Source organism: Oncorhynchus masou, chromosome 2 (genome assembly GCF_036934945.1).
Source record: "Oncorhynchus masou masou isolate Uvic2021 chromosome 2, UVic_Omas_1.1, whole genome shotgun sequence".
Lineage (NCBI taxonomy): Eukaryota > Metazoa > Chordata > Actinopteri > Salmoniformes > Salmonidae > Oncorhynchus > Oncorhynchus masou.
In genome coordinates, this window is record NC_088213.1 from 40,003,466 (window position 1) to 40,016,454 (window position 12,989).

Here is a 12,989-nt window from a genome sequence, read left to right on the forward strand (position 1 = left end):
ACACAGCCTTAGAAAACGTGCACCCAAACCACAGGGAGACGTGTTCAATAGAAGTCTTTCAGTCAACCGGGATTTTGTTAAGCGGTTCACATTGAGCCTCCAATGCGCTGTGTTCTAACTAAGGCTGCTGGCCTCTGACCTCCTGTGACCTGGATGTGACTCCCCGTTTGACCTTGGGGGCCGGCGAGGTTCTCCACTCTCGAGCATCTGCCAGTGGGCTCATTATGCAGCCCTCCCTCCACGTGGTCATCTTTTCAACGTCCGTCAGGATTTCCAATCTAATCCCTCTGGATCATCCCATCGATGCTAAGGGTGTTTATGTGTAATGGATCCCATCTACCCCCCCCCCCCAATCCTACCACACCTGCCCCTCCCTCTTGTCTTTTCAATTTAGCCCTTGATTCATTAAATCAGTCAGTCATGTCATTGCTTGTCCAACAACACCAATGGTGATGTTGTATGGTTGAAGTCATGTTTACTGGGTTCAGGTCCTGGAATATTTTGGGTCTTCTGACTCTTGGACTGGCTTCTAAATAGTTATTTGTGTAAATTAGCAAAATCTCTCGAGAGTTAAACGAGGCAATTCTGTTGGGGAAGATAATCCATCAAAAAATGGGTTGCATTGTCGACGTGTCCTAAATAAACACAGTATGATGGTATAATAAATACAATGGTACGCTCCTCTCTTTACGCTCCCTGTTCCTCTTTCCTGACACCCAGCAGCATGGGGAAGCAGACGCACCGTTCCTCCCTCATCCTCATTACTAACTAACTACGCTGTTTGATTAAAAGCGTGTAAGAAAAAAAAAAACAAAAAAAAAAAACAGGCCGAACCTCCATAATTAAGATCCCTTCACAGATTACCTCTGACAACAAAAGCGTGGAGAGAAGGGCCGCCTGCAGCCGGGGAAATTGGATGAAAAAGAGAATGAGGATGGGTCTGACCCCTCTCGGCTCCATTCTAGCACCGGCCTTGCCTGGATCAAATGTGCTCCCCAGCAGGAGAGGGACTCCCACCGGATACGATCCAGGGCCTGGGGGGGGGGTACAGCTACATGACCCATATCAAAGTACCTCGGGCATTGTACTACAACTACAAAGCATGCACAAGCTTCAGCGTATCACACAAACATACACACATTCATACAGTGTGTACAAACCTTTGGGTTCTGTCCTTATACCGTCTGCTAAAGATAAATACAATTGGAAACCAACACAGACCAAATTAAATCCCACTGTGTCGCTATCATAAACGCAAAATGACTAACACTGATCCACATTACCTAAGCGCTTATGATCAGCCAGCTCTGAAAACGATAGCTAACGTCTGCTATTACCTAGCTACAGTATAGTAATTCTACTGTTACGGTTTCATTCCAGATTTCATACATGTGTTTCTCATGTTGCCATACTCCAGCTCGTCTGGGCATCCACTCACTAACGCGTTCCCCGCTAAGCACCCCGCCCAAGAGGACCAAGCGCAGCTTCCTTCACCTGAGCCTTTCAACCTACGACCCGATGGTCAGAGATCCATCTCCCTACCCACCGCTCCACGCTGACGCCCATTATCCTGTGGGTCCTTTGCCTCCGACTCAGAGCGGGAGGCCATTAATATAATCACAGGGATCTAGTGTGTGCTGGAGAGCCCCGAGGCTACAGCAATCAGAGGAAAGTGAGAGAGAGAGGAATAAACTCCACCCAAATCTCCGGAATACGTTCCCATTCCGACGGCGCTGAAATGGATCGGTCCAGAACGTCACTGGGTGAGGGGGGGTACGCCGAAGTTAGCGTTTTAACAGAGACCTCCCAAGACGGCGGGGTTGGGGAATAACACATGAATCTTCTCTACAACCTAGGCTGTGCCTGGTTGATCTAACGATGACTGGTCACAGAACCATCTTCATGCAAATTTAAACAGAGAAGATATTTCATTGCACTAATGATGCCCCCCCCCCACATAAAAAGCCTAAACTATCAACACCAGGCAAAAGTTCACCACTCTAACAAGTACATCATCTGTGTGGTCATCATTAGCTTAATCTGCCAGATGATGAGGTGGCTACATGGGGAATACAGTGTGAAGAACTGTAAAGAACTCCAGGAGCTTGGGATGGGTCCTCACACCAGGCTATTGGAGGTCTGTGGGTGCAACCCGATCACTACAAAGACAACACAAAGAATTGTCTGAAACCACCTGACCACAGAGAGGCATGATGGGTCCGGTGTGAGCCCCTTGTGCAGAGAGCAGGTCCGGGTGAGCTGAGCTTCAACAAACTATGGAACCACGGTCACTTGGCCACCGTTTTTAGAAGCACCCCCCCACCCCACCCCACCCCACACTCCCTCTCTGAGTCTATCACTGTGTTCTGTTCCCATGGACATAGACACATGCACATTTCTTCCTAAACAACTTGGTTTCTCTTGTGGAGTCATTTTCTTCAAAGTGCTCTGTTTCTCACAAGCTCTAGGATGGGCCTCTGAGTGGAGTGTGGATAGTGTTGCCCACACGACTCCTGCCTGAGCCACACTGACAGTCCTATTTACTAAAACAGGAGAAACCAAGACTGTGGCCCAGCACTTCCACTTAGCTTTCTCCCCATTACAACGATTGGTGCGAACGACATAACAAAAGAGATGAAACAGAGATATGAGAGGAGAAAACAACGCCTCATGATCAAGAAGAAAAAGAAAGAAAACAAAAAGACGGGAGGGAAAAAAAGGCTGATTTATGAAAATCATCAGAAATTGCGGGAGATCTGTTAAGGGTTTGCTGCAGCAGGGGTACGAGAGCACATCTTAACACTTAAAAAGGGGTAAAAAAATATATATCAAAAATAAAAAGAAGCTACGTGCCAGGGGAATTCTCTCCAAAAGCCCTTTCAAATTCACCTCGGTAATAACGCAGATAAATAAAGACAAATTCCCTAAAGTAAATACGATTTAGCTCACACCTTGAGTTGCAGTTTTTAAAGTGGTTCACACAGGACTGACAGCTCTCCCCAACACAGTGCCTGTTCTCCTGTTTTTAAAACACCAGGTGGGAACTACTGATTGTGTGTGTGTGTGTGTGTGTGCGTGCGTGCGTGCGCGTGTTCGATGTGAATTTTAAGTCCAGCAGTCACAGGACCACATACCTTGCCTCTTTAAAAAAAAAAAAAAAAAAGGCCTCCTTTTTGGAATGTGAGATGTTCCCAGAGCCTTCTAAAAGAGCCCTTCTTTGGTGACACTCGCAGCACACATTTTTGTTGGGTGGAGCGAGTACCTCCCAGCTTTTGGACAAGCAGAGCATGTCATAAATATACAAATAAACGTATATTCAATATTTGTGCAAACAAACAAAAAAACTACCTGCCCTGCTCCCTCTTATGACACTGTTGGCCTGAAGATGTGGTCAGTGAGTGCCGGCCTTCACAAAAGAGCATGTGTTCAAAGCTGGGAATCTTAATTTGCCTTTCGGCCTACATATTTACCTACATATTTACTTTAGCATCCATGGAAAACAGAAATATGGTATTAGTGCATCTCAGGGGGAAACTTGTGTTTTTAAGAAGCAGGCTAATGCGCTCAGTTTTAAAATGGTATAAAAAGGCAGATGATATATACGGCATCGGATAAATCTGTGTTAATAAAGTGCAATACACAAATAAAGAGCGAACTTGCTATTCCCACATGCCACTCAAATACACATCCATAGAGGGCAACAGATAAATCAGCGGCTCATTCCAAGACAACGATTTGAATTGATAGACCAGAAATACAGCAGACCTTCAACTAGAAATACAAGTTTGATTGGGAGTTACAGTATATTTTGTGCGAGCTGACATTATACCCCTCTGTATGACTCCAACTGGCCATTATCACAAATGTCCCCTACCCTAATAGAGGTGTGCAGACAGGCCAACATTTTACTGACTTTTATCAAGCCACATTTATCAACACTGCCGTGGAAATCTCCAGGAAGCTTTTTCAAAAGCAGTCCAGAGACATAGCTAAGTACATCATCCCCTCCTCATTGTCTCTCTCTCTGTCTCTCTCTCTCTCTCCCTCACTGTCAGATCATCTCTTCCCCTCTCTCCCTCCCTCTCTCTCTCTCCCTCTCTCCTCCTCCTCTCTCTCTCTCTCTCTCTCTCTGGTTAGGAGCCACTAATTCACAGGGCCTGATCCGTCTCCGAGCCTGGAGACGCCAATGCTATCATTATCAGCCAATTCAGCCAGCCGTTAAATGGTGGAATCAGGAGACATTTGCTCCCCTCCACTATCGCTGTGACATCATTACCGAGAGATTCAACAGCGGGAGCGCTCGGTCCACGGGGGTGGGGGGGGGGGACAATACAGCAACTCAGGCCCAGGCATCTCCTCAAGGAATTACACGTGAGGGGGGTCTGGGAGGGGGTACTGAGGGTCTAATACAATACAGGTCCACCTGGGAGAACAAACTGCACCAGCCTGAAACTCCCCATGAGCACACTGGCAGTGGAGGAAGAGAGAGAGAGAGAGAGGAAGATGGAGAAGGAAAGAGAGGGAGTAATAAATAGATGGGGGGGGGGTTCTGCACACCCTGGGTAAATGGCAGCTCAATGCTAGCTAACGCACTTGAGACTATTTTTTTGTCCTCCACCTCTCTCACTCTCTCTCTCCCTAGCAAGGCTCTAATGGCAACATGTAAACTGCTTTGACACACGATCCACTCTTATGTCTCTGGAGTAGAGGGAGTGTTTTGGGCCCCTCGCACTATGATACATCATCACCATTTGGTTGTTATACGTTTTTAACATTGGTGGCTGATTCACAACTCTTCCCCTCATGGATAAAAACCACTTGTGCTGCTAAATTGCTCCTCTTCTGCTGTGCTGTTAAAAAAAAAAATCATTCACTTTTAAACGATAGGTCCTTCAAACGCAGGACAAATAACATGTCATTATATATGACTCTCACGTTTATTTGAAAACGGCACCAGTAGCTTTTATAACCTTCAACTTGTTGAAGTCCAGGAAAAATTACTCTAGAGTTTAATAAACCAATTAAACATAATACCCTCTTACCTACAAACAAGTTGAAGAACACAGCAGAAGTCCCGTAAAGGCACACACACAAACACACACACGCACACACGCACACGCGCACACACACAGAATATAAACATGTTGAAAACATTCTCACTACATTTCTTATATAGTGTATCATGCATATCAACAAATACACTAAAAAGATCACAGAAACAGTCAAACACAGTGATTCTCAGGCATATGCAAGAGGACAGAAAAAAGACCTGGCTTTGAAACTCTCACAGCCCCAAGAAAGCAAAGGCACTCAGCACTCCTAATATCTGACTGCTCCTGATTAGGAATTGTCAAAATATTTGCGACAGAGGAATTCCGACAGCCGAGCAGAGCAGCTCCTCTACAAAAGACCCATCTTCCCTGTGTAACAAGTACACGAAATGAGTGTAGACATAGAACCTAAAGTCCCCCAGGCTATTGTAGTAATAACCCGCGAGACCTGGCTGGGAATGTACAGCTTTCAGAGGCACTTCTCATCCTATTTGTAGCACCGCCACTGATGTGTGTGGTGCGCAGGTCACTCTCTTTTAAAGCCCCCCTTCTTTTAAAATCCAAGTAGAACTTCTCCCAACAAATATGCACGGGGTTTTGCCTATCCTGTTTTTCTTCTCCTCGTTACTTTTTTCCTTTTCTTTTTTTTTCCTCCACAAGGCAAGTTTCATTAAAGATCCAATTATGCAAATCAGGTCCTGAAGAGGCAGCTGAATATGCATTATAATAGTGTACATTAATAGTTCAACACAATATACGGCATCAGGGGCAGATTTACGAGGCAACATAACCGCTACGCCTTCTGTCCTTTGGAGAAAACCTCTTGATCATAATTAAAGGTGCAGGGTCCTCTTGCTTCTCTAGAACAAGCCGTCTCACCAGGGTCCCCTCTACATGGACCCAAAATGCACTAACTAGCGACCAGCAGGTCACGACCTTTACAAAGTCAGAGTACAGACATCATTGTAGCCCGCATAGAGTTGGAGAGATCTCATACTACATATTTCCTTCGGTAACTGCCCCCCCACTCCACAGTTCTGGAGTCAACCCCCAGCAGCACTGCAGATATTTACCACTCTTTAAGGCACGCCGGATAGAATGCTAAATAACACAATGACACGCTTCAGAACACGTGATTGATGGGTGGTTGCCTGTTTGTGTTAAGCTGTTGTCTACAAAAATGACATGGCTGTAATTTTGTGCTCCTTTGCAGATGAAAAGGAAACAGTCTTGAAACAATGTGCAGCACATTTATAAATCTAAATGCTAATAAACGTTTAAAAAAAAAAATAAAATAGGCTTTAATGTTGCAAAACTGCCTGCTGACTGGGGTACTGTATGCAAAGGGGACATTTCAGGAGGTATTCTAATATTGAATTTTTTTTTGGGTTGAAAAATCACAGATGAATGGCTTCTGTGGACGCGTGTGATTAGATAGATCACTTAGACAAAGACCGAGGCCAAAGCACAAGCTGCTCTTCTTTCCCAAGGATGGGCAAACCAGTCCAACTTAACACATTCTATTTTTGAGCGTAAACATCAATCTAGATACTTAGGTCCACGATCCATATAGATCTATCCCAGAAGCCCTGGGAAGACAGGGAGGGGGAGAGAGAGGGAGAGAGAGAGAGAGAGAGAGAGAGAGAGAGAGAGAGAGAGAGAGAGAGAGAAAGAAAGAGAAAATATCTGTGAATATATCTACAAATTCTATCACGTATGTGCTTTAAGCTGGTGTTACTACTTTAACCAGCCTGACTTTCTTTTTAACCATTGGCCTACCTCTTCGTTTGCACTCTGGCACTGCAAACCCCTCGCTCCCTCTCTCCGGTGTGCTCTCGCTCTCCCTCTCCCTCATTCCCCCTTTCCCAGACAGACAGACGCTCCTTCTGGTGGCACCCTGGCATGAGGCAATTGAGTCAAGCTCATCCGTCATCACCTCATCTGTTGGCCCAGTCTTTATTCTTAGATCACACTGACGCCTGCGATTACTATCCGCCGAAACGTTGGACTTTCACATCCTTGTCGCCCTCATATCCACACACACATACACACACGCGCCTTTTAAAATATATGCTATGCGACACACATATGAGAAGAGAACTGTTAAGAGCCACAGCCTACAGACGAAAACGGGACCTAGCTTCACAAACATGACATGTGAACAGCTCGTCTCTGTAGCTCAAACAGGGCTCATGACATCTGACAGAAGACCATCTCTCCAAAGTGTACCTTCTAAATCAAGGACACCATACTACAAGACTCACCACAGCCTTGTGCCTATTTGTTATGTGTTATGCCCCCAGCCTTCCTTTCCAGCCCCCTCCTGAAACAGCCAAACTAGACTGGGGGGGGGGGTGAAGGGAGAACACAGCCACCGGGGTAAAGGCCTTAGCCTTTGGAGCCAGAGGGGATGGGGGCTCCACTGCACATATCAATTAATACCTAATCACCAGGCCTCGCCTGCCATACCGTCCCACAAGAGACCCTGGCTACTGCCGTACATCTGGAAGACAATTTCGACCAATTAAAGGAGCCGAGAATCATTTAAGAGTGGGATGGCTGTTTGATCACGTCTCTGACTGCTCTTCTGCTCCGGCTACAGTTGACTGGCTGCAGACTGACAGGTCCAGAGAGGAGCACTGATGCCATGCCCATGCCCATGCCTATGCCCTCTTCTCATCCTCCTCTCTCGCTCTCTCTCCCCTGAAAGATGTGCATTACCGTGGCTTGTCATCACCCACGGAACACAGACACAGGTACAATAGGATACACTGCAATGCTGAACCACTAAACAGGTTGACGAACTAGGATCAAACACAGGACTGATAATGCTTAGGAATGTGATTTATATAAGAACAAGGCATGTTTAAAAATGGGATCAGGAATATAACACCAAATTCACAATAGAGTGTACACAAGACAAAAATGTTGAATGTGTAAAAGCAATTGTTTGAGCTAAGTGAAACGTGATAGCTTGTCATACAATTCATTGAATTCTTGCTTAATTAATTATGATGATAATAATAATTAAAAAAAAATATACAAATATATTTCCCCCACAGTCAACTACCAGTCAAGTATCACCAGGACAACACACACAGGAGCTGCAACTTACATACCAGTTAGTAAAGTCACACTTTCTCTTCCCTCAAAACACCTTTCACAATTCATTGTCATTCTCCTAACTATCGGTAATTGCATGGAGGCTACTGTAGGGCCCCGATCTGGAATTCAGTGCACTCCAGTGTGACTGTTGTCCATCGCTATTTCATCTCAATAAGAACTGACACAAAAAGGTTCACGCCCAGACACTATTACAGACATAATATCCGCCTGGCAAATACCATTAAACAATGACAGTGGCTAACTCGGACAGTGCATCTATGCATCCTATTTATTCATTTCCTTTGACAATGAATCTAAGGAATAAACATTTTTTCGCAAACTCAACTTTGCGGAAGATACACACACACAAAAAAAAGGAAAACAATGTGATGGACGTTTTGTAACGCTTACGTTACGGTTAAGGGGGTCATGTGTTTTATCAGCCATTGTAGCCTAGGCTACTGTTTTAAATTGCTGCCTTAGAGCTGGGTTAATCTCAAAGCTGGTTCTTCTGTGTTTACATGGGAGGATCGCTCCCTTCTACTCAAGGTGAAAGGCTGCTCGGTTGGATGAGGGACACCTGCAGACTAGTCCTACCGGGGAGAGTTTGAAGCACTGGTAGTGCCCCTGCAACGGTAGCATGTGTTTTATTCCACGAAAGGATACATAATAGACTCGTACTAAGGCACTTTTAACATTTTGGGGTTATCAGAATGTATGGGAATATATTTATCCTGACAGATTTGAGATTCACAGCGCAAGAACAAAACATCTAATCCCACACCAACAGTCTATATGCACTTTAAATATATCATTTATATTTTGGAACATTTACATTAGGCAACGTGAATGTATATAGCTATGAAACTCGACCTCGTCCCCGATTAAGTTATTGGCTAGGCTACGTCATTTTCATGAAATTATTTGTCATGGGTGCCTATTCTATTCGTTTCCGAATCGCTATAACTTTTACCATTTGGATACCTTTCCCCAAGCAATTGCGTTTTGAATCAGTCGTTCAAACCTTAATTTCTCCAGTAATATGTGTGTCGTGTCTACATACAAGGTTTTAAAGCGTGTATGACATTTAGCCCTCAGTTGTTGATGCCATCATAACGTTCCTCAAAGCATAATGCATGGCTGCTATTCATAAGAGGTCGATCACAGCACAAAATGGCAGGTCTCACCGGCTCTTCCATCTCACAAGTTTTGACACATGGCATGCAGCGGATAACTTTGATCCTATTTCTCCAACAATCTGCACTCAAGTTAGCTGAAATTCTAAGCAAAACCCCTAGGGATGCGATGAGAAAGTTTTCGAAGCAGATTGGATGGGGGGGGGGGACAGTTTATACTTCCTTAAAAGTAGTCGCAAATATCTGCCTGTGTTATGCATGTCATGTGTCCAATACGTTAATGCACACTCCGTTGTCTATCTTAAACGTCTGGAATATACAACTTTTATATGTGACTATTATGAAATCGTTGAAATATAAAAGAGATAAGAGTAGGTTCTGAGTCGCAGTACAATGTCTTCCTATGCATTCATTATGTAGACTACACGTTTCCCCCCTGACAACCCCGCATGCTAGCGTCACCGCTATGGATATTTAATTATACTGTATTTTTTAATCACGTAGAGAAACAGGCCCCACTGAGATGATACAATAGAAAATTGCAATTGTTTAGACTGACTTTCAAAAGCGAAACGCCTTCGGGTTACCATTCCAAACCCCCTAAACCCATGCGTAAGCTTCGCACTTCTTACCTTTAAATTTGGAGTAGCGCGAAGAAACTCCTGTCTGTAAACGATGCCTTGGTGAGAGATTGTGTTCATTGAATAATGAGGCATGTCCATATGATTGACCGGATCATTTTCTTTCGCTGAAGGGGGAAAAGTGCGCTTCGGACCTGTTACGATTGTCCAATACACAATTCTCTCTCTAACTGTTCCGCACGTATCCTGAGTAAAAAAAAAAAAAATAGCGTTTTATTTCATTCGGTCAGTTTTTTTCCCAGGCCAAACGTGTTCATTGATACTAATTACTCAGCATCACAACACATTTCAGCTTGGACTCTCCCTATCTGGTAGGTGAAATGCATTGTACCGTTAAAAAAAGCAGTCCATTGTCGTCCGCCGCGTTATTCACAGCAAATAGATATAGGTCTTGCGGCATTGCTGGAGCTAAGAGCGTAACCCAAGATAAAATAACACCGTAAATAATAATACTCTAATCGTAGGCTACATTTCCCCTGTGTTACTGTAAAAAAAAGAGAAAGGATTCCCAACCTCGCAGCTTGTTTCTGACCTTGAGCTCCCGTAAACACTCTTATTAAAATATGTCTATTCTCCTCAGAACCCATTCACATTGTCAGTCTTGTTACGTTGACAACGTGTATAATTGGCTTTGATACGTGTAGTCTGGGACCATGCGGTGAACACATAACAACTGAAAACATATAATGTTGTAAAAGTACACGTCCTTACCTTTTCAGTTAACTATTTCAAGTATTTTTCTTCCCCCAAAAAACTCCAGGGTAAATCGGTGTAGTCTGCGCGTCCTCAGCATCAGTCACTGCTCTAGTGCTTAAGAGAAGTAATCAGTGATAAAATGACGTTCATCTCACTGTAACCTTGTGGCGTATTTAATGTAAATAAGCCAGTTATGTTGCCAATCGCATGCATACAAACGCAAACTAGTCCTGAGGGAGGCTTTTTTTTTCAGGTGCCCTGACGAACCGGGTTTATTCTAGCACCATGCACGGGAGCGCATTCTGAAGCCATAGGCTAGGAATTAAGCATATTTATTAGTAAATATGATATTTAAAACAAGTCAGCTGTTGAACAAGAGCACTTCGTACCTTACACAAACAGAAAGAGAAAAGTCCAATATTAAACGCGCTCACTCAACGGTTCCAAGTAACGTGGGAAAATGATTTAAAGACCTGTATTCTTCGTCGAGGACTCTAAACTTTTTTTGGCATAACTTTTGCGGAAGGACAGAGATGCACTGGCCGACCGTTCATGCTCCTAAATGTTCGCACCGAGATGGTTTGATATATTATGTTTCTATAGGGGGTGGAAGGAGCTGAATGTAATGCAATTATAGATTCAGTGTTCCGGCGTTGACAAAAGCCATTGCTTAAACAGACACTTTCTTGTGGGATTATATAATGATTATGGTGTAATTGTAGGAACGGTTTGGTAATAATAATAAAAAATATCAAATACTCATATGGACGGTTGGTTTTCTGTAATGTAAGGGTATGTGACTCTGGGACGATGATAAGAGCGTGCAAACGTGGAGAGGTCGACAAAAAGAGGAGGACAGTGATGCGATGATGGTTCGGCCAAACGCAGACGGATTGATTATTCAAAATGTCCTCGAACCATGGGACACATCATTGCATTGATCGAGATGATATCAAATCCTGTATATAATCAGCCAGAAGTCCCACAACGGACTCCCTGGTCGTATTTATACGGGGAGATAGAACAGCTGTGAGCGTATGGTCTCCCTTTTCCACTTGTGCCAAGGCGGCGTGTGACTCAAGGATACTCACACGCAACTGCTCAGTGTGGTAGTATGACGGTGAACTATGAGCACATGCCACTCCATCTGTGTATGACACTGATATATATGTACGTTGGTGTGTTACAGCTTGATTCAAGTGTGAGTGTAGGGCCTTACAATGAGCCTAATTGGGGTGAATTATATCTTTATTGGATCTTGGACATTTTGTGATTTAAAATTGAACTTTAAATCAGAGTAAAAAAGAGATAGCTGGTAGTTATTGGCTTTATGGCTATAATGCTGTATGTTTATTTGTAACTACAATGTTTGATCGTGTTAGCCTACATAGTTGTAACTTTGTATTTTCTTATATTCTTCATTTATAGTGTTATCTTTTTTTTCAGTGGATAATGAATAGATGATCCAGAAAGGAAAGGACTCGGCTGCGTTTTCTTTTCCTTCCAGACAAAACATATTTTTTTAAAGATAGTCCACATTCATTATTCACTATGAAAATCGGATTCTCATGCTGCCCCCTAAACGGTTAGGAATCCAGCATGCATTTTCCAGTTTGATGCGTATGAAATTCTTTTTTGAACAAATTCCAAAATAAAAGTTTGTCTCTAAAGAAATTAGCATAACCATCCCATCAATAATATCGCTATCTCTATGGGAATGATAGCGAGAGCAGTAGGGGTGTTCCTTTCCTCAATTCTTCATGGATCAACAGCGCGTTCTCGGTTTCTTTTGAACTTGTTATAGCAAGTCAAGTGATTCTTTATCGGTGACAGGCTTGACAATGCGACGGGGATGTGAAAGCAGGTCAAAAGGAAGTTGCCATATGGATTTAAACATGCACATTTCGAACAATATAGCACGGGTACGTCCCATAAATATACCCTGCATTTAAATAATTGTGCATTATGTTGCAGAGAATAACACATGAACACACAACATTAACTTCCTTGAACTAATAATAGCCTAAATATTTTGTTTCTTTGTCTTTTTAATTTGAGTTTAATAAAAAAAACTTGAATTAATACAGTAGCCTATAGGAAATAGAATATAGGCCTGTATGCAAATCAGACTAACATTTAAACATCTAAAAGTCACAAACGAGTAAAGATTACAGTTAACTTTTACAGCACTATTCTACCTATACTGAGCAACAGGTGCTCCAGGTGAAAAAGGGAGTCACACCAAGAGACCACTTTAGAGCAATACACTTCTTGACCGACATTCAAGATTACACTTTTGAAATGGACCTCTACCGAGCCTTTATTTCGATCGTCATATCCCTTCATATATAAACAAATCT

The 12,989-nt window shown here is 43.3% G+C and overlaps 1 protein-coding gene across 3 annotated transcripts in view; it reads right to left on the reverse strand.

Moving 5' to 3' along the window:
• Positions 1 to 10,983, reverse strand: part of LOC135504769 (zinc finger protein 536-like) — a 210,389-nt gene extending 199,406 nt beyond the window's left edge. For 2 of the 3 annotated variants that reach the window (XM_064923638.1, XM_064923631.1), the window contains exon 1: positions 9,925 to 10,503. The gene's annotated coding sequence lies outside the window, so the exon portion shown is untranslated. Of the gene's footprint in view, positions 1 to 9,924; positions 10,504 to 10,644 lie in introns of those variants that run through there. The other variant, XM_064923645.1, reaches the window with a different exon arrangement.
• Between the last annotated feature and the right edge of the window lie 2,006 nt (positions 10,984 to 12,989).